The sequence below is a fragment of the Staurois parvus genome, unplaced genomic scaffold (genome assembly GCF_062004578.1).
Source record: "Staurois parvus isolate SC_StPar_1 unplaced genomic scaffold, SC_StPar_1.0 ptg000347l, whole genome shotgun sequence".
Lineage (NCBI taxonomy): Eukaryota > Metazoa > Chordata > Amphibia > Anura > Ranidae > Staurois > Staurois parvus.
This window is the reverse complement of record NW_028318143.1, coordinates 3,776,878-3,800,178: the sequence shown is the minus strand read 5'-3', so window position 1 is coordinate 3,800,178 and position 23,301 is coordinate 3,776,878. Positions and strand designations below refer to the sequence as shown.

The 23,301-nt window shown below is 43.4% G+C and overlaps 1 pseudogene; it reads right to left on the bottom strand.

Moving 5' to 3' along the window:
• Window positions 1-13,701: 13,701 nt before the first annotated feature.
• LOC149456790 (U2 spliceosomal RNA) lies at window positions 13,702-13,863 on the bottom strand (annotated as a pseudogene).
• Between the last annotated feature and the right edge of the window lie 9,438 nt (window positions 13,864-23,301).

Sequence of the window (23,301 nt, the reverse complement as noted above, 5' to 3'; positions counted from 1 at the left end):
AGCCACTTAACATAATCCATCTCCCTCCCCTGATTTTGCCAAAGTTGGCAAGTTAATAAATTGAGTCTTTGTATTTTTTTAATAACAAATATGAATCATTAAACTTTAATTATGTGGGAAGACAATTTACTGTTAATGTTATGTTACAGTAATTTAGGTCGCTAATTAGTATTATTAGTCAAGTGAAAATTACTTTTTATTTAATAGTCTAAGGAAAGGCAAAATTCAGACAAAATCCAGAATTGTTTGCAGTACGCACAAGCGTTTGTCGGCACACTTTTGTAGAAGTAACAGGACAAACTTTTTTTTCCTTCAATAAGATTCTCCTTCTCATGATTATAACTTCATTCATCTGGCAGGTATTCTCTGAACCAAAATCGGAATCTAGTATTTATGGCATATGTAAAAGATTTGATCTCCCTGAGGGTATCAGTGGCTGCTATGGTGCACTGAGCCTAAAACTATATGGAAAGCCCCAAATCTACTTTTTTTGGTATAAATGATAGCATGCTTCAATGTATACAGTTGTTAGGATTGCAGGCTGACAAGGCTAAGACACTAACTCACAATTAGCAGAAATATTGCCCGTCTGTTATGTGCACTCCTTCATTTGGCCCTTGAACTGATTATTTGAAAGACTTGATAGGCAGCCCGACAGACAACTAAAGGGCTGTACTTGGCAGGATGACAACGATGCTGTAAAGTGAGAGGTCATGGCTTGGTGTTGTCAGGCTGCAACATGAAGTGCTGCTATTGGCAGGATCTCCAGTTAAGAAACTGAAAATTTTTCACAAGGGAAAGGAGAGGAAATAGATCAGAGGAGACGGAATGGAGAGGAGGGGGAGAGGAGGGGAGAGGAAACAAGGGGGGAGGTGAGGAGATAAGAAGATGGGAGAAGAGAGGAGACAGGGAAGGGAGAGAAGACAGAGGAGAAAAGAGGAGAGCAGAGGAAATGAGAGAAAGGGAGAGAAGGAGAGAGGAGGAGAGAGGAGAAGAGAAAAGGAAAGAAGGGAGGAGAAGAGAAAAGAGGGGATGGAGAGAAGAGGGAGAGGAGAGAAGAGAAGAGTACAAAAGATGAGATGAGGGGAGAAGAGAAGAGGGAAGAGGAGAGAAGAGGGGATAAAGAAGAGAGGGCATGTAGAGGAGAGGAGGCAGGAAGGGGAGGGAGAGGAGATAATACAACAAGAAAGGAGAGGAAATGAGAGGAGGGGAGAGGAGAGGGAGCGGAGGGGAGAGGAGAAAGAAGCAGAGGGGAGAGGAAAAAGAAGAGGAGAAGAGCTGAGGAAAGAGGAGAGGAGGAAGGGAGTGGAGAAGAGGAAGTGGAGAGGAGGCGAGAAGAGATGAGAGGACAGGAAGGGGTGGGAAGTGAAGTACAGGGAGGAATACCGTATTTTTTGCTCTTTTGCTATTTGCTATTTTTTAAGACACACTTTTTTCCCCCCAAAAATGGGGGAAAATGTCTGTGTGTCTTATGGAGCGAATATGGAGAAGCCGGTCAAAATAATTAAAGAAACTTTGTCACCAGACTATTCATTTCAGCAGCAATCTTTCCATAAGATTATATGTGCAACAGTATAATCAATCTGTATATGCAATAAAGTATGCTTGTTATACTCACTGTGGAACCTAAGGGGTTAATCCTCTGCATTGTGTAAAAACACTGTTTTATCCTGACTTCTGTGATCCTCCCCTTCTTCCAGTGTCCCCGTCTTATCTCTTGATAAGACATATCATGTGGAGTTACCCGGCACATGCTCAATTTGGTGTATTTTGATAGAGAGGTTTTTTTTTTCTTAGGAGAGTGCATGTGATGAGCACAGGGCCAATCAGCACTGTCCAGACAGAGGTCAGGGGTTCTGCATCCTGCTAGAGCAGAATGAAAACTCCTCCTACACACTTTAACCAGTGCTCTGCCAGGACACTGATAGAAGTTACAAGACTGCTCTAACTGCTGATAAGAAAATGTATTTAGCAGTTTATATTTACTAAAATAATTACACTTCCGTGTTCTGTGTACTGTGGGAGACCAGATATAGTGAATGCAGGGTCCGGAGAGACCAGATATAGTAAATGCAGAGTCCGGGGAGACCAGATATAGTGAATTTAGGGTTTGGGGAGATCAGATATAGTGAATGCAGGGTCCAGGGAGACCAGATATAGTGAATGCAGGGTCCAGGGAGACCAGATATAGTGAATGCAGGGTCCGAGGAGACCAGATATAGTGAATGCAGGGTCCGGGGAGACCAGATATAGGGAATGCAGGGTCCGGGGAGACCAGATATAGGGAATGCAGGGTCCGGGGAGACCAGATATAGGGAATGCAGGTTCCGGGGAGACCAGATATAGGGAATGCAGGGTCTTAGGAGACCAGATATTGTGAATGCAGGGTCCGGGGAGACCAGATATAGTGAATGCAGGGTCCTGAGAGACCAGATATAGTGAATGTAGGGTCCGAGACCAGATATAGTGAATCCAGGGTCCGGGGAGACCAGATATAGTGAATGCAGGGTCCGGGGAGACCAGATATAGTGAATGCAGGGTCCGGGGAGACCAGATATAGGGAATGCAGGGTCCGGGGAGACCAGATATAGGGAATGCAGGGTCCGAGGAGACCAGATATTGTGAATGCAGGGTCCGGGGAGACCAGATATAGTGAATACAGGGTCCGGGGAGACCAGATATAGTGAATGCAGAATCCGGGGAGACCAGATATAGTGAATGCAGGGTCCGGGGAGACCAGATATAGTAAATGCAGGGTCTGGGGACACCAGATATAGTGAATGCAGGGTCCGGGGTTTAATAACACTTTAAGTAGTCAAATGTGAAAAGCTCATGAATAAAAAAATATTTATGACAAGGAAAACGAAGCTACAAGTAAGCACTTAAAATACTTCTATTTTTTAAGTTGGTGGCAAGGTCTCTTTAACTGATAGCAACATAGGTGAGTACAAAGACTGATAGGACAGACTCAACCCCCATTAAAATTCAACGTATTCTTCTCCATAACATTTTTATTTTTTTGTAATGATATGGAATATGAATCGAACGTGTTGTATGTCAGTGACAAAGCGCAGTGACTTTTGGAACTTGGAACATATGGTTTCTGTCGGCATTCACCGTACAAGCCCCTGCAACCAGCTCGACAAAGGCGTCTTTTATTTTACTGGCATAAACGCTCACCACATGGATCCGGCGCTTTATGATTCTTCTGTTTAAAAAATCCGCAAATGAAATTCAAATTTCTCCGAGAAGAAAATGGGATATTGTTATATAACAGGTGCTCCAAATGTTTCCACAATACGACTCGTAGTATCATCCTTCTGGCTAGCATAAATATGTATAGGTACAGCACAATTCTGCTTGCCTTTTCTCCAGTCAATTCATCATATTTCTGTAACTTACATGTGATTTATGATTTATCCTGAATTGTTATGCAAATGAAGTGCCAACATCTTTTTTTTCCTTTTTTCTTTTTTTTTTGAGATGAGGTGCTAAGACTACAGCGTGCATTGATTGCCTACAATATGTTCCTGAAAACATAGAGGAGCTTTTTTCTTTAGATACACAGCTTTACTATTTTTTACTTTGTTACTCTTGTAACTATTTTGTACATTTGAATACATATTGCAGGTACAGCTAGAGTACTGCAGTACAGTAAGATAAGTACTGCTAGATAAATCCCCTGTGATTTCATATGAAAACTAGCTATAATAACTGATACAATAATTCTGTTTTAGCAATAGTCAGAAATAATAATTTTTGTAAAGAAAAAGGATATAAAAAATATAATTGTGGCATTTCGTATACTAAAGGTTAATCCATGGCTAGGATGTAGGCAGGTGTTGGGCTGCTGTTTGTCCTCCAAACCTAATGGTGGCGCTGTGCTTTTTCAGGCTTTTAATGCATGCAAGAGTAAATGCTTGTTTTGCTAAGGGTTGATAAATAAGGTGAAATACTTATCAAATTCAATGTTTCTCTGGCATCCATCATTCTCTTTTGCTTTCAGGCACTCTCAGGATGTAAGTAGGCCTTTGGTATCCTCATGTACTACATGGTATTGCATTGTGCATGATGACATCAGAGATCAGGAACTGGAAGGGAATTAAGAGAAGTGTCTTGGAAAATTGGTCTAAGGCAGTGGTCTCCAAACTGCGGCCCAGGGGCAAATGCAGCCCTTTGCTTGCTTTTATCTGGCCCTTGGGGCACAATTCATCAACTGATACCAAGATTGGGACATAATTCCCTCCATTGACACCAATAAAGGGGCACAATTTGACCCAATGACACCAATGATCGGGCCTAGTGACACCAATGATTGGGCACAATTTTTCCCAATGACACCAACAATGGGTTAGAATTCCTCACAATGACATTAATGATGGGTCAAAATTCCTCCCAATGACACCAAAGATAGGTCACGATTCCTCCCAATGACACCAACGATGGGGCACAATTCCTCCCACTGACACCAACAATGGGCCACAATTCCTCCCAATGACAGCTATGATGGGCCGCAATTCCTCCCGCTGACACCAAAGATGGGACATTGTCTGTTCCCACTGACGTCAGGACCTTTTCTACTCCCAATAGCCAAAGTCTGCCCCCCCCCGTAAAGTCTCAAGGACAGAAAACTTGGCCTTTGTTTAAAAAGTTTGGAAACCCCTGGTCTAAGGGCTCTTTCACATGTTGACAGTGCTTATCAACCTCTGAAATGTGGTCCATGATGGATCCCTTTCCAGAGGGTGGTGTAGCAGCTGGCAGGTGGTTTAATCCCAGGGTGGGATTTGAACTAAACTATATTTGGTCTTCCCAGACCCTGCATTCACTATGTCTGGTCTTCCCAGACCCTGCATTCACTATATCTGGTCTCCCCAGACCCTGCATTCACTATATCTGGTCTCCCAAAGTACACAGAACATGGAAATACAATTATCTTAGTGACTATAAACTGCTAAATACCTTTTCTCATCAGCAGTTAGAGCAGTCTTGTGACTTCTATCAGTGTCCAGCAGAGCATTGGTTAAAGCTCATAGGAGAAGTTTTCCTTCTCCGCTGACTGTATTATGAGGCTGCATAACCTCTGACCCTCTATGTGGACAGAGCTGATTGACCCTGTGCTGATCACATGCACTCTCCCAAGAAAAAAAAAATCTCTCTAACACTACACACCAAACTGAACATGTGCAGCTTGCCCCCAATGCTCTGTTCCATCAGCAAATGGATTGGGGACAGTAGAAGAAGGGGACGATCAGAAAAGTCAGGATCAAACAGCCTTTTTACACAATGTGGATGATTAACCCCTTTAGTGCCACAGTGAGTATAACAAGCATGCTTTACTACATGTACAGACTGATTTTACTGTCGTGAGTTTAGTAACACATTAATTTCCGATTAGCTCAATCAGGTGTCCTGAAGGAATCATCCCGTAATAAATAACGTAGGAAAGAAGCAAACATTGGGACTTTAAATGTAATCTTCAGGAGACCATAATATGGAATATACAGAAATGTAAAATATATAAATGTTTACCAATTTAAAACAGATAGTGATGAAGAACACCCAAGGCATATAAAAACAAAATAAATTGCCATCATAGGGTATAACAAATAGTCATTCTGTCTACACGTTTCATGGGGACCACTTCATCAGAGCTGAAGCACCAATCTTCATAGGTATTGTGATAGTACTTATGAAGGTAGGCACCTCTATCCTGATGAAGCGGTCTTTGCAAAATGTGTAGACAGAATAACTGTAACAGATAGGTATTATCACTATACTTATGAAGATTGGTGCTTCAGTCCTGATGAAGCAGCCCACATGAAATGCGTAGACAGAATAACTGTAGCAGATAGGTATTATCACTATACTTATGAAGATTGGTGCTTCTGTCCTGATGAAGCAGCCCACATGAAATGCGTAGACAGAATAACTGTAACAGATAGGTATTATCACTATACTTATGAAGACTGGTGCTTCTGTCCTGATGAAGCAGCCCACATGAAATGCGTAGACAGAATAACTGTAACAGATAGGTATTATCACTATACTTATGAAGATTGGTGCTTCTGTCCTGATGAAGCAGCCCACATGAAATGCGTAGACAGAATAACTGTAACAGATAGGTATTATCACTATACTTATGAAGATTGGTGCTTCTGTCCTGATGAAGCAGTCCCCTTGAAATGCGTAGACAAAATAACTGTAACATATAGGTATTATCACTATACTTATGAAGATTGGTGCTTCTGTCCTGATGAAGCAGCCCACATGAAATGCGTAGACAGAATAACTGTAACAGATAGGTATTATCACTATACTTATGAAGATTGGTGCTTCTGTCCTGATGAAGCAGTCCCCGTGAAATGCGTAGACAAAGTAACTGTAACAGATAGGTATTATCACTATACTTATGAAGATTGGTGATTCTGTCCTGATGAAGCAGCCCACATGAAATATGTAAACAGAATAACTGTAACAGATAGTTATTTTGTCTATGTGTTTCACGGAGATCACTTCATCAGGACTGAGGCACCAATCCTCATGGGTATTATGATAATACCTATCTGTTACAGTTATTCTGTCTACGCTTTTCATGTGCACCGCTTCATCAGGACAGAGGTACCAATCTTCATAGGTATTATCATAATACCTATGAAGATAGGTGCCTCTATCCTGATGAAACGGTCTCTGCAAATGCATAGACAGAATAACTATCTGTTATGGCGCCATGAATGCAATATTATTTGTTTATACATGTATTGGGTGTTGTTCATCATTATCTGTTTTTAAATTGGCATAATAAACATTTACATATTTCTACATACCTGTACATTGTGTTTTAGGGTCTCCTGGAGGATATATGTAAGTTTTGTTGTGGAATCAATTTTTGGATGAAAATTTGATTTTCGGAAATTCAGATGTATACGAATCTCTGAATTCGGTCATAGTACTGAAAGTCAATAAATCCAAAAAATGTTATAACGATATTAATGAACGCATTTGTCTCATTTGGATGATGTCACATGATGCAATAGTAGTTTGGGCCCATGGGGAAATTGATACAGTTTTTGAATTTGTTTGATAATCCAGATTCTAGTAAATTTGTGATTTAAATTGAATTTCTAATGGTCACAGTCAGTCAGTTCCACAATCTAATGCAATTCTTAGGTTTGAAAAATTTGGGCCGCCGGATTTTGCATTAATTATTCTGTTGCATCTGAAAATATTGAATCCTTCTGAATAGTTTTGATATATGAATAATAAATGCACCCAAAATTTCAAAATCAAAAACTAAAATATAGAAATCTTCCAAAAAAATTAAAAAACCTGCAAATTTTTTTTAATCCACCCAGAACAACAAATATATGTAATGAATGTCAAAGATATGAAACAAATTCTGAAAAAGAAATTGATTCAACATAACGAATATGACAAAACGAAATTCTTCAGTGAACGAATGCATCCATGACTAAAATTTCCAGCATGCATGTCTAGTTGAAAGTCTCAATTTTTCTGTATTTTCTATCTGATTGCTGTGACAGCCAACCACAGTTGTCACATGATTGAAAATCCTGACTCTGTCTTCTGGTGATAAGAACTCCTTTAAAGGGTTGTCTCCTGCAGAGATGCTCATCACAGTCCCTGATACACAGGAGACCACTGGAGGGAGCATATACACATGTGCATAAAGATGGCAATGCATATATCAGTCCTATTGTACAATTTCATTTGCAGCTTTGGCGCTGGTATACATGAGCATCACTTGCTATAATCATTCCATGAAGTGGTTAAAGCCCATCTCAAATTTGCAAATGCCAGCTGTGCAGTGATTCAAGCGAAAACAGAGAGATCGTTCACCTCTCGTTCTCAGCGATAAATTCGCCCATCTAGGGCCCGTCTAACACTCCCAGCCAATTCCTATTAGCAGACAATTATTTTGGCGCTGGTCGATAGTCCTCATTCACAGCCGAGTGTTTTCCATACATCTTGTTTTATCATTTACGTCTTTCAGCTCCATATAAATCCCACATGTTTTCAGCTGCTCGCTATCGCTCACTTCTCACAACAGCGGCTCTGCTCTCCTGAGTTACCCCGACTCGGCACGTCCTTCAAATAACACTTTTTCTGACAACTGCTGTCAACTCCATCATCCGACTATCCACTTTCACTCATTGACTCCCAGCAGATAGCCGCGTTCCCGGCTCCCTCGCACGGCGCAGCACAAATAGGTCTTCACAGCTGCACGTTGGATAATTCCTAACCGATTCCTGCTGCTATTAATTGTCTTCCCATATTTCTATTGAGATGATCTGATAGAATCTGACAAGTTGTGAAAAGCAGAGAAAACTAAAGTTTTTGTGAGTTAGCCAAGAAGAGTATCCTTTGATCTTAACCTGTGAACCCGTGAATATTTTTTACCTAGAATATTGCCATTATTACATTGCTTTTTAGTATCCTTAAAGGGACTCTAACCTAAAAAAAATGTGTGCCCAAAAAGAAACAATAGTCTTTTATTAAAATGTGATTGGCTAAATCAACATAAAGAGACCCTGTCACCGACTTAAATGGCTGCAGATTAAAGCACACAAAAGTCAAGTATTTTAAATGCTTACTTCTAGTATTTTTCCTTACCGTGAAAGATTTTTTACACACTTGCAATATGCCTTTGAACATTTTATAAAATGTACTGTCTGTGCTGCCTCTCTCTTCAATTCCCTACATAACCTTTTAAGTAACTGCCATGAAGGGGAATACCATGGTGTAGCCTTTCTCAATCTTTTTACTCCAGAAAAACTCTTTCCGAAAATAATTTTCAGGTCTTAGGTAAAGCCTGCTAAAAAATAATTAATTACGGAAAGTGGGAAGAATACCCCTAATATTGATGGTCAATAGAAATAATGTCCCTCTTACATTGATGACCAGTGGGAAGAATGCCCCCCTTAGTGTTGTGGTCATTGGGAAGAATGCCCTCCTTACAGTGGTGGTTAGTGGGAAGGTTACCCTCATTACAGTGGTGGTCAATGAGAAGAAAACCTCTCCCTACAGTGGTGCTCAGTGAGAAGAATGCCCTTCTTACAGTGGTGAACAGAGGAAAGAATGTCCTGCTTACAGTGGTGGTCAATGAGAAGAATACCCTCCTTACAGAGGTGGTAAGTGGGAAGAATTCCCCCTTTACAGTGGTGATCAGTGGGAAGAATGCACCCCTTACAGTGATAGCCAATGAAAAGAATGTCCCCCTTACAGTGGTGATCAGAAGGAAGACTGCTCTCCTTACAATGATGTTCAGTGGGAAGACTGCCCTTCTTACAACGGTGGTCAGAGGGAATAATACCCCCCCCCCCTTAGAGTGGTGGTCAGAGGGAAGACTGCCCCTCTTACGGTGGTGGTCAGAGGGAAGAATGCCCTCTACAGTGGTGGTCAAAATACTGTTCTTAACAGAAAGCTAAAAATATCTCTAGAGTCATTCTGCTGGCTCTAGAGATATTGAACCTAGAACATTCTGCTGGCTCAAGTGGAATTGAACCTAGAACTATACAGGTATCATCAGGTAAAAGGTCAATCATCCATAGCTGAAAGAACCCCTAGCAACGTGTGGATGAACCCCAGGATTCCAACCCTGGTTGGGAATGGCTGCTGTAGTGTACATCCAAGGTAGTGGTGCCCAGAAGCGGTCTCAGTGCTTCTGCATGCCCACATAAAGGATGATTGTACAGGAAAATAAAACGGATGCACGTTAAATGCACATATAATCTTATGGAGAGATATTTTTGTTGAATAGTCTGGTGACAGGGCCCCATTAAAGTATAGCTGTGGGTAAAATATAAAATTACACATATAAATTATGTGGTCAATGACACAGGCCCCATGTGGCACTCATTAAATTTGCCACCGCATTATATTGGTGGTCAGTGGCAGTGTGATAAACATAGGGGCATTTTTATAAAGCAGTTAATTTGACAGTCACCAAACATTTACTGCAAGTAAATCTTCCCGGAGCATCTGTTTTAAATCAGATTAATTATTTCACAACCAGTGAATGCTTGGGGAAATTCACATACCCTACTTGATAAATATGTCCCTTAGTATGCTACCACTGGTCTAGGTCTGTTGGTTGTGTTTTGATGGAATGCAACATTGGTGTCAATGGTTTGCGTGGAACAGAGCTTGCACTGTTTGGGGTCCTCTCTGAGTTGTGCATTGGAACCAAGCTGGCACAGATGAACATCAAAAATGATTTTCAGATAAAATCTACAATAGTAAAACATTGTCTCGTCCAACCATTGAATGGATTTTATAAATGTGGTAATACTTCTAGTTGGTGCATGGTAAAAAAGCAGCAAATGGCCATTGGTTTTGTAAATACTACATTTTATTACACCTTCTCATTTCGTATATCGTTTTAGCCATCTCCTGCTTTTTCGAATTTTTGCTGGTCACCACTGATGATTTATTAAAAAAAAAACACTAAACGTTGCTTTCTGCTAAGTCCAAGCCACATTATTTTATCCTGCTGTACTCTAACCAGAATTAGTGATACAGTTGTAGATACAGGTGAATCGCTCACCCCTTAAAGGGCCTGCTGTTTAGATCCCAAGGTTCTTTCCCAGTATGTGTACACAGTCACAGTCACTCTTTGGCTCAATAATTAGTCTAGGGGTATTCTTTTCAATGCTTTATTGCTAAATTGAACTAGGATTGGTTCAGGGTAACTGTGGGAACCTCTAGCAATGTTAACCCCTTCCCACCGGCGCCTCCCGGCCCTTTAAGAGTTTCAGACGCCGGGAGGCGGGGCGTGGTTTAGGGATCATGTGATGGCCGTGACGTGTCGTCACGAAGTTCACATGATCGGGAAAGGTCCCGATCAAAAGAGCAGACCGGGACCTTTCCGTGAGTACCGGACATGTGTGCTGGGAGCGTGCAGGATGCGCGCTCTAAGCACATATGTTTTTTGTTACATGAGCGCAAATGTGTGGCCGCTCAGCGTCTAGGCCCAGATGCCGGGAGGCCGCACATTTTTATGCGGCCGGCTTAAAGGGGTTAACTAGTAACTTTAGGACACCTAGTATATCTTCCTTTTAACCATTTGCCCTCCTGAGGATTTACCCCCCTTCATGACCAGGCCATTTTTTGCGTTACCGCGCTGCGTTACTTTAACTGACAATTGCGCGGTCATGAAACGCTGTACCCAAATTAAATTTACATCCTTTTTTCCCACGAATTGAGCTTTTTTTGGTGGTATTTGATCATCTGTGCGTTTTTAATTGTTTGTGCTATAAGCAAACAAAGACCATCAATTTTCAGATTTTGGACTTTTTGCTATTAAACATGCCCAGTAAAAAAATGTAAAAAATCAAAATTTGTCATAAATTTAGGCCAAAATGTCTTCTGCTGCATGTCTTTGCTAGAAAAAAAATCCCAATAAGCGTTGCATCATGTCTTTATATTCTGTAGCTTTAACAATACCATTCGCTGGAAACACATGAACTCAGTCATTTAGAGTGGTGTCCATGCTGACCATGTTGCTTGTGTGTGTATATGTATATACTACAGGGGCGGACTGACAACTCATGGGGCCCCCCGGGCAATAGGGGATCATGGGGCCCCTGTGTCCTTGCCCAAACTCAAAAAAGCCTATGAAAAAGGTACCAGGGGCATCTCATGGGGCCCCCTACTGACCCTGGGCCCTCGGGCAGTGCCCAAGTTTCCAAATGGTCAGTCCGCCCCCCTATACTGTGACCCCCCTAGTCCTTTCATTCTATGCTATTGGCATTGACACAGCAAGATCCTAGATATTCTAGATAGAGAAAATTCTCACCTTAGACACTCTTACAGCTTTATGATATAAGATCCTTTACAAGACTTTAGTCTCTAAAAGTTTTATATTTCATATAAATTCAAAGTGGATAATTATTTGGTGCCCATCGATAAATACAGGTAATGTCTTGCCATGTTAATTCTGAGAAGAGCAATTGTGTTTTCCGCTGGGGAGCAGAATCTATGGCAGCGGTAGCGAGAGATTGACATAGCCATGTATCAGCAAACTCATTACTGATAATAACATTGACTGCGCCACTCACCAGCAGTGAACGAACGTGCTAAAAACGGCTGGGTTTCTTATATATTAAAATATTGTTTTTCATTTTCAAGACGTATTAAATAACCCGAAACTCACTGGTGACATTATAACTGGTTCTTTGTAAATTAGGTTTAAATAAATAGATGCTCTAAATAGGAGCTTGTTGAGTGTATTTTTCTGTTTACTGACGCCTTGGAAGTGTTAAAGTAGAACTCTTGACTAATGGCAAAGTGAGATATTGTTTTAAATGAGCAGCTGCTTGAATCAGTAAATAAAACAAAAAAATAATTGTCTACTTCCCTTGCAATGGCATAACAACTACCTGGAAGGATCGTAAGTTATATCCTCTCATGCTCTGTGTCTGTGTTCTCTCTTCTACTATAACAAACTGATTGACATTGTACAGATCTACCATGATTCCTTTTATTCACTTGAGACCTGACTCAGCCCATTTCCCTGCATAGGTGCCAAGTGACCTATATTTTGCAAAACAATCCTGATTACGGATGATGCGAAGTCTAAGCAAATTTGCAGAACATGCCTAAAGTTAAATGTGAGCCCCCTTAAAGGAGCTGAATGTTAAAAAAAAAAATAGAGGCTATTTTCTAGGTTATTAGGCAAGGGGGTGTCAAACAAAGTGCCTGGGGAGTTGGACACTGCCCTGGGGAGCATGCACCAAAGCAAAACATTATTTGGCAAAATTGCAATAAATACAAAATTCCCTAAAGTGGCTGTACACCCTTACATATACCAAGTGAAGTGACTGACTTCAGGTGATGCACAGAGATTAAACAAATCCTCCTACATAAGTTGTACCTGTTTATCTGCAGTATTCTCTTCTTTTTTTTTAAGTCCGCAAACATGTGAATAACAAAAAAACCCGTAAGTGAATCACAAAAAAAGTGCAAGTGCAAAACACCACACGAAAAAGTGCACTTAGGGGTGTGCTTTGTCCTTCCCCCGAAGGGGATGGACCTCTACCCTGATCCCCCGGGGCACGAAGCTCCTGACAGGGACAAGGTTCCCATTTGGTCCACCTAGCCAAAAGGCCTGGCGGACCACTGTTCCTTGTGGCCAGCCGAAGCCAGCCACACAGTACTTGATCAGGGGGCTCTACCGGAGAGAAAACCCCCTAGGGACAGGGGAGGAAGGAACCAAAAGGCCACACATCCTCCCCCTAGACTTCAGGGCAGGCCCGAGGACCCACACCCTCCATCCTGTGAGGAAATAAAACACACACATAAGAGTGAAAGTGACATAACGTGGGAAATAAATAAATAAAAAAATAAAAAAGTGGTCATGCCAAATGTGCACAGACCAGGCCCTGAGGCCTGTACCAAAAATTGCCCCGAACTTAGCCAGAAGGCCTGGTCCCAAGGGCGCTGTGCAGAAAAAGTGTTTAAACACAGTGACCATGTGCCTTTTCACGCCTTGGGGTCCCACACCCAAGTGCTACTAAGAGCACCCCTGAGGCGACCACTCAGGGGGCACTGGTTTGCGGACTTTCTGCCTTCCCGGCCCCTGGCCAGACAAGGTAGATCCGCTCAAATCAGGAGGTACTGGGCCCCTCTGGCATTCCAAAGGGGAATTACTCCCGGGCCCCAACTTTCTATGGGCACCACGGTTTCTGTTCCCCCTGTATTAACCATCAGGACCCCCATCATACCAGCAGGGGTACTATACAACCAGTCATCCCCGCAAAGCTAGAATGACCGTGGAGCACCCCTGCTGGACACTGATAAGAACAGATACTACACTTGATCTTAGCCAAAAGGCCGAGAAGCCGTGCGGGTGCATGTGCCAGTGACATCCTGGCAATGCCTGGAACCATGTTTGAATGAACGGCAGCAGAGCAGCACGGCAGTGGGCATGCCTCCCGAGTCCCTACCCAGAGACCAGATCCTGGTCTGCACCATCCCACCACCATGCTACTGTGAGAAACATGGGCAGGGGTCCCAGGCACTGGACCCCTTCCCTGCACTAGCCATCCATGGCTGCTGGAGACTCCCACCACACCACCGTGAGCATGGTCACAGAGAGTCCAAAAGGCCGGACACCCGCGTCATCCATCAATGACTGCTGGAGACTCTCACGGCACTGTGAGCAAGGCTATGGCCAAAATCTCTGGCTATCTTTTGTATCATGTTCATACAGTCTCTAACCTTCTCTTGTATCATGTCCACTATCTCTAGCTATATCTTGTATCATGTCCGCAGCCTTTAACCATCTCTTGTATCATGTCCGCAGCCTTTAACCATCTCTTGTATCATGTCCGCAGCCTTTAACCATCTCTTGTATCATGTCCACAGCCTTTAACCATCTCTTGTATCATGTCCGCAGCCTTTAACCATCTCTTGTATCATGTCCGCAGCCTTTAACCATCTCTTGTATCATGTCCGCAGCCTTTAACCATCTTTTGTATCATGTCCGCAGCCTTTAACCATCTCTTGTATCACGTCCACAGTCTTTAACCATCTCTTGTATCATGTCCGCAGCCTTTAAAGCGGTAGTAAACTATTAATAGAAGAAAAAATCTCCTGCAAGGTAAAGACATAATGTGCCAGTATGCATCACATGCTAGCACATTATGTAAAACTTACCTTAAAACTAAGCCCTTCAGTGGCGCGCTATCACCACTGTAGAGGCTTCCATCTTCACCTGATCTTCCTTTTGGGTTGGCGAGCTCTGGCCATCTGATTAGGTGGGCCGTGATAAGCTTACCTGTAGGTAAAAATATACAAAGTGAGTTTACTACCACTTTAACCATCTCTTGTATTATGTCAGCAGTCTCTAGATATCTCTTGTCTGTGGGGGGGCGGAGGGGGTGACATCATGTTTTACAGCACGAGGAGACACCAACCCTAGCAATGCCCCTGCCTAGACAAAGGTCTCAAATGGATGTTAATCAGGGACCTTCACACATACACACACACACAAAAAAAAAGGATCTTGCGAAATAATACTTCTCTTGTCCTGCAAGCTGGATGTGACTCTCGGTATCTTTTATTATGTCTCAATAGATATGATATGGTATCTTCTTGTTCACTAAGTGCAATGCACAACTTCTTATGTCTGCTCAACATCTACGTCAATATCATTACTGTTCACATTCATAAGTTCCTCTTTTTAAGCCATACCCCCAATCAGTTTATCTATGCCAAGTTTTTTCTGCAACACGTGCCTTTTCATTATCATCTTATAAACAGTTCTCCCATCTCCTTATACTGCAGAGACTGCTAAATGTGAAGACTACATAGCCTCCCTACCAGGGGTGGACTGACAACTCATGGGGCCCCCGGGCAATAGGGGATCATGGGGCCCCTATGTCCTTGCCTAAACTCAAAAAAGGCTATGAAAAAGGTACCAGGGGCATTTCATGGGGCCCCCCACTGACCCCCAGCCCTCGGGCAGTGCCGAGTTTCCAAATTGTCAGTCCGCCCCTGCTCCCTTCTGTCTATTACAAAGAGAATCACCCGTGTCACCCATCAGTGACACCCGTGTAAGTGTATTCCTGGCCAGGACCTGAGCGAAGCTATGTGCGTCCATAGACACACAGTGTTCCCAGCAAGCCATGCCCTTACACACTCCTCCACAAACTGAATTACAGCTGCAGCAGCCTATCACTCCACTACAACCTGGAAGTTTGGGAAAATGGCACAGTGGGACCTGAAACAGGTGGCATCGTAGATGAAAATGTAAGTGTTTGGAGACAGAGGCTTACAAATATACAAAGGCATTTCTTTGCCTTAATGTTGTCAATGCATTAAAGTGGTCGTAGACCTCTGAAATGGAAAATGAACAAAGCATATCCTTCTATAGTGTGTACTAGCCTCAATCCAAAGCACCAAGTGTTCCTATCTTCTCTCTCTTCCCTCTGCTATCTGCATGAGTCACTTGTGACAGGTAATACCGACACAACAGAATTCTGAGGGATGGTCCCTCCTCCAGCATGCGGAAGGTGATTGACAGCTTCAGCTATGCATGTTTCCCTATAATACTGTTTGGAGGGGTTTGTCCATTCCCTCCACTCAGGTCTCAGATTCCACTCCCTGTGTCTCTGTGTTCTGCAGTGTGTGACCTTAGATCCTACCCCCTGCCTGCTAGACCTCAGAAATGCTGCATAAAATGTGAGCATTATAAGACTGTAAAGGAGAGAAGACTGCAGATAAACCCCCTAAGGAGCCATTGTATACTTGATTCCTTACCCCCAGTTCCCTCGGTTATAGTGCACACAACCAGGCACACAATTTCTCTACTCTTTCACTGGTTTAAATGAGCAGTCTAGGGGTGTCTTTTTAGGGTTTTATTGAAACGGTGAACTTGAATGGGGTGAAGGGAGCATGGGATACCCCAAAACAGGTGAAGTGGACTCTTTGAGGACTCTTCTCTATCTTGCTGAGCTGCACAAAATGCCCCACAGAATCTCTAATACTGACAGGTGACTATACATAGTCACTAACCTCCAGCAATTGGGTCATATACTCACAAGGTCACAGTTGCCTCCTTCCGATATCCACTGGGCACTCTTCAGTGAGGGAGATTCAGACTCACACCACCATAGGACAGCTGGACACTTTTCCCCCAACTTCCTCCTGGCACTCTCCAGTGAGCTTCTCCAGACCCAAACTGACTCCAGGACTAGGCTTTGTGAATAGGTCCCCCAGCTAAAACTCCAGCTATGACCTCGGTGTCTTCTAGATGGTATGTCCGGTAATCCTGTCCCAGGGGCAGAGCATTTGCACAGGGTTCTCCTCCATCAGGACTAGACACAGGAACTCTCTCCCCTTTCCTCAAGCCTTTGACTATTTATGAGCTCTCCAGCCACCTGCTAAGTGGGGATATAATCAACATGTATAATACATAAGGGGGATATGATCTCCATGTATAATACATAAGGGGGGATATGATCTACATGTATAAATACATCAGTGGTTCATATAGTGAACTCGGTGTAGAGCTATTCACCCTGAGGTCATTACAGAGGACAAGGGGGCACTCTTTACGTCTGGAGGAAAAGAAATGTAATCTCCAAACACGGAAAGGTTTCTTCACAGTAAGGGCTGTTAAAATGTGTAATAGACTCCCTCAAGAGTTGGTTCTGGCCAGCTCAGTGAATTGCTTCAAAAAAGGCCTGGCTTCTTTCTTAGATACACAAAATATAACTGGATGCTAACATTTACAGGTAAAGTTGATCCAGGGAATATCCGATTGCCTCTCAGGGGATCAGGAAGGACATTTTTTCCCAGCAAGAGCAAATTGGATCATGCTTTGCTGGGTTTTTTTGCCTTCCTCTGGATCAACTGTGGGTGTAGAATTATAACTTTTTTTTTTATAGTTGAACTGGATGGACTTTTGTCTTTTTTCAGTCAGACTAACTATGTAACTATAAATTAAATTTATCTAACAACCTGCACTAATCTATGAGGGCTCTACAAACAGGTACAACCTATGCAGGAGGATTTGTTTCATCTCTGTGTATCACCTGAAGGGTTTACAACCACTATGAGGTAAAACATTCCTAGCATCTAGCATTACTTTAATAACATTAAAAAAAAGACTAATGTCAGTCAAGTTTCAGTGCTAATATTCTCCTTTGTCACAAGGAATTTTTTTTTCTATACTACCCTATATCTTCTGTTTTCCAGGAGGCCCAGAATGCCCAACTTCTCAACTCCCAACTTCTCAACTCTAAAGGCCTCAAAAGTTTGGGAATCTGTCCGAGATAATCGCAAAAGAATTGCAAGTGCAAAGCCATGTGTGGAAGACTCTTTCACTACCATGTCCTCCCTTCTCATGAAAAACTACCCCTCCGACAGAAAGCCGTCTCCGTTTTTATTTCACTCGGGAGGCAAATAACTAGTCAGTCAGGCCTGAGGCACTCATGAGTGATATGGGCCGTGTAATATGCTTTCTATTGCGTTTACTATTATTAAGGACTTCAGAATTAACTGTGACAATTATTCTATCCAGAGTTGGCATCGCCATTAGCTTGCGCCGTTTACTGCTAATAAAACTTTTAATTGACTGTTACTAGTAATAACCTTCCTGCTACCTTTCCGATAGGAATTAGACTAAAAGCGTTGTTCCCCAACTCGCCTATTGATATTTTCAAGAGGTGCAGCACAGCGGGGTGGTAATAGGTTCCTAAACATCATTATTGAGAATTATTTATAAACGGCGTATGTAAAGTAGATCTCACTCACCACTGAGCTGATAAATGGAATGGGCTCGCTAGCAATATTCAACAGTTACCATTGCAGACGATTAATCCGGTAGACCAGTCACCACTTCAAGTGATTGCCGCTTAAGCACGAGGCAGTATTAAAACCTGTTTCATCAGATACATAGTAAGTGTTAATTTTTGTTCTCTTTCTGAAGGAGGGAAAGAAAAAAAAAAACAGCCGACGGATATGGAATATTTTATTCTCTTTTAAATAACATTCTGCTATCTTTTTAAAGAGGCTGGTGTGTAATAGACAGACTTGAGCATAGTGCTAAATGCATGACGGATAGGGTTGGAGAAGTTTTAAAGGGATTTTCAGGTTTTAATGTGATGTTTTTAAACAATGCAAAACCACCAAATGGTCACAAGCAAGGATGGCTGTGCTGAGTTGATATTTGTTATCTATATGACACTCAGAGAACTAGTAAAAAGGTTCGTTGGACCCTTTACAAGTTCACTTGGGGACCTCTGACTGTGCTAGCAACTTTATACTTTAAGTTCCTATGGTGGCATCATTGAATCATTTTAAAGAAAACCTGGGCTGAGAGAAACACATAGACTGCTGTTACTGACTTCTCCTTCTGCCAGTTCTAGTTACCGGCTGTCAAAGATTTGTGTAGGCACAAAAGAGGTTGTAGCTAGAGGTGCAGGGACCAAAAAATACACTGTTATGGGCAGGGGCAGACTGACAACTCATGGGGCCCCTGGGCAATAGGGGATCATGGGGCCCCTGTGTCCTCACCCACATTCAAACCACACCCAAAAAATCCTATGAAAGGGACTAGGGGCATCTCATGGGGCCCCCTACTGACCCTGGGCCCTCGGGCAGTGCCCGAGTGCATGAATGGTCAGTCCGCCCCTGGTCATGGGTCTCTGCAGGCTCAGAGAGGGTGGTACTGGAACCAGGGACACACAGTTATAGACTTCTGCAGGTTCAGAGAGAGAGTGGTACTGGCAGGGGCGGACTGACAACTCATGGGGCCCCTCGGCAATAGGGGATCATGGGGCCCCTGTGTCCTTGCCCAAACTCAAAAAAGCCTATGAAAAAAGGTACCAGGGGCATCTCATGGGGACCCCTACTGACCCAGGGCCCTCGGGCAGTGCCCGAGTTTCCAAATGGTCAGTCCGCCCCTGGGTACTGGAACCGGAGAACACATTGGCAATGATTTCTGCAGTTTCAGAAAGAGGACAGTGCTGGAACCAGGGAACATATAGCCATGGATTTCTGCAGGCTTAGAAAAAGGGTGATGCTGGAACTAGGGTACATATAGGCATGGATCTCTGCAACCTTAGGGAGAGAGCAGTGATGGATTCATGGAACACGTAGCCATGGATTTTCTGCAGGCTCAGAGGTAGATTTAGTCATTAGCTTGTTCTGTAGCTAGAGAAGCTGGAGTTGATTACTTGGGTCTGTTCATAGTTTTCCAGGTGATGAGATTGATTATTTTCCCGTCTCTGTTGAGAAAGTTCCAGAGTTTAGGGAAATGCAAATCTCTCACCTGATTATATGCTACCCTCTGGTCAATCCCTGGGGAGGTATGCCCAGTAGGTGGTCAGAAAAAGGGGGTGGGGAATTGTCTGGATCTGTTTAGACTTGTTTCTGATGAGGAGGGAAAGAGTAGGGACTCACTTTTCTGGATAGGAGCCTCCCTCTTGGGACCAGACCGGCCAGGCCACGCTTCACCCTCTGCAACAGATGCTGTCGGCACCTCTCCTCCTCTACATCTGATTGCATTGAACTGTAAGCTGATTCCCTAGTAGTGCTCTCCCACCAGGGTGTTTGTAATGTTGGCATTCTGTCTATTACAAGTTCCAAGTTTTGCTACAACTCGACTGTGTATTTACTACCCACACCATTCTACCTCCCCACACTCTGATCTGCAGTTTTATCTATGGTCCTCAGCTGTGGATATAATAGACTGCTCCAGTGTGCTGCAGTGTGCGCTTTCTCTATCCTGTGGTCATCAGCTGTTCCAGTTTACTTACATGTTCTACTCATGCACTATTATTCTCCCGGGAGATTGAGCTGAGTTTGAAACAATGTGTTGCTACTGTCTAATGGAGAAGTGCCTCTGCTAACTTTATGCCTAATATTCTCCTGGTCTACAATTGGGAGTAAAAATAGAGTCTTCTAGAATCAGTGTCATCAACAAGCTGTGCTTGCTCTTTGGATGATCCCATACCACATGTGAGGCAGCACAGTGACTAAGTGGTTAGCACTTCTGTATAGCAACACTAGGGTCGTCAGTTTAAATCCCAACCACGGCATTTCCAGCCTGGTGTTTGTATGTTCTCCTTGTGCCTGCATGATTTTCCTCCCACACTTCAAACACATTCTGGTAGGTTAATTGGATATTGTCTAAATTGGCCCTAGTATGTGTATGAATGTGAGTTAGGGACAATAGATTGTAAGCTCCTTGAGGGCAAGGACTGATGTGAATGTACTGTACAACAAAATGTGTAAATTGCTGTGTAAATTGGCAGAATTATATAAGTACCTACAATAATACCATCCTATATGCTCTCCAAGTTCATTCTGCAATAAAATTACAGAAAGACATCCTCTAGACTGATTTCTGAGTGAATGGCCTGTTGCTGTGTGCCTGGCTGCCTCTAAACTACTGTGGAAAGAAAAGAACCTGTCTAACTCAGCGGCTCCTTAGAGGGTAGTACTACAGTGTCAGGGATCGCAGCGGCGCATTAGGCCGGAGTTTGCGCATGCGCACTGGCGTTCGCGGGTGCGTGCCTGGCACCAATGACAGCGCAGGGCGCGATATTTAAATCCCCCTGTGCTGTCACTGGTTGCCGAATGGTCTTCCTGTGATTCCTGTTCCCTGAAACCTGTGATTGTGAGTACTATTGACCCGGATTGTCTGACCTTTGCTGCCTTCTCCTGTCCTGACACTTGGCTTGCCTGACCTCACTCCTGAATGTCCCTATATAGATCTGATCTCCTGTTACTGACCTGGCGTGTGACCCGACCATTCTTTGCCTGCTGCTTTGTACCGCACCGACCCCCCGGCTACCGACTCGACTTGTCTGACCTAGCTTTAGCTCATCCATCCATCTCACTGGGACCCCCCGGTCCCCTCACATCACACTCTTGCCCTGCGGGAGCCTCTGACGGACTCCTCTACCACTGGTGGGTATACCCGGTAGTCGCGACCTGGTCTCGGAGCGCTCCAAGTCCATCCCCACCATCAGGGGCCCTGGTGAACAAGTGCTCCGGAACTTAGACTCCGCGCTCCAGGAAAGCCTGACCAGTGGGTTGCTAGAGGTGCTGTCAGGTGGTCCCTTACATACAGGAACAGATAGCTGTGGGCTTCTGTAGACTTAGGGAGAATTCAGGGGACACATAACCATGAATTTTTGCAGTCTCAGAAAGAAGGTAATGCTTGAAAAAGGGGACTTATAGCTATCAAGTTCACAGAAAGGGATGTGGTGGAATTAGGGAACACATAGCTGTGGATCTCTGCAGGCCCAGAGGTAGGGCAGCGTTGCAGTCAGGAAGCACATAGCCATTGATTTCTGTAGGCTCAGCGAGAGGGTGATAGTAGAACTAGGGAACATTCCTAGATTGTAAGCTCGAAAGATCAGGGCCCTTGAACCCCTTGTGTTCTGTTTTGTTACTGTATTGTCTCATGTTCTGTCCCCCACTATAATGTACAGTGCAGAGAAAACCTTTTAGCGCTATATAAATACTGTATAATAATAATAATAATAATAATAATAATGTAGCCACTGCTTTCTGCACAGCTGAGACTAAGGACAATGCTGCAACCAGGAAATGCATTGTCTGGATTTCTGTAGGCTCAGGGGATGGTGCAGAAAACCTTTCATTACATTGATTATAAGTTCTTTTATACATTAACATTTATCCACAATTTGTTATTCTAGATAGGTCTCTGTATCCTGCTCTGCTTGTGGGGAGGTGCAGCATGGTGCAGGCAATAAATACACAGTCTGGTTGCAGTAAAACTTAGTACAATAAAAATCCTAAGTTACAAATACCCTGGCGGGAGAGCACTGCTAGCGAAATAATTCACAGTTAAATATAGTCAGATGTAGAGGAGGAGAGGTGCCAACAGCGTTTGTTTCAGAGGGTGAAGCATGGCCTGGCCAGTCTGGTCCTAGGAGGGAAGCTCCTATCCAGGATAGCGAGCCCCTAATCTTTCCCTCCTCATCAGGAAGCTTTCCCTACCATTAGTTTTTTTCTCTAACAAGCAGAGTCTCTCTCCTTTCAGTAGCCACACACAAGAAGCTTTCCAAACCCTGAGGGCAGGGACTTATATAGATCCTGCTGACCCAAGGTGGCCGCCGAGGGTCACATGGTCACAGCATAGCCTACCAGAATGCTACTTCACTGACTCCGGAAACTACAGAGAAAAGTTGTTTCCCTTGGACTTCCTTTCCAGGCTGTGGTACCACTTGAATGAGCGTCACCCACAGTGGAGGATACAGACTGCACCTGCCTACATGCTGGTCTCACCAAAAGGATGAGTGTCACTGGTTGGCATCTTTCAACAGGACCTGGCTTGACCAGAACTCTTTGTCATCATATATCATGATCTCTGTAAAACCTTCCTACCATATGTACTCTGAGCCACTGGTAGAAGATACAACCTCTAGACTTCCTTGCTAATCTCTAAGCATGAGTAGTGGGTCACCAAGGAACTTGTCCCCAAAAGTCTCAGCTGCCTTATAACTCTCAACTGATGCAATTCTCTGTCATTTTCTACACAGCAGTAGTAGCAAAGTCAAACATGCTGTAAAGATAAGCACACAGTGTGCGTCTGGGAATTCCACAATCCCCAATATCTCATTACACAAATGCACTACTTTTGCTCTTTTATTCTTTCAATAAGATTGACATAATTAGTAGATTAAACTCTAAAGGTAGATCGGTCTTTTCATGTTGTCGCTGTGTAACAGGGAAGCTTTTTTTCCAGTGTTTCTGTCCTCTAAGTCTTTGTTCTATAGTCGCATCAGGGGAATTCCAGCT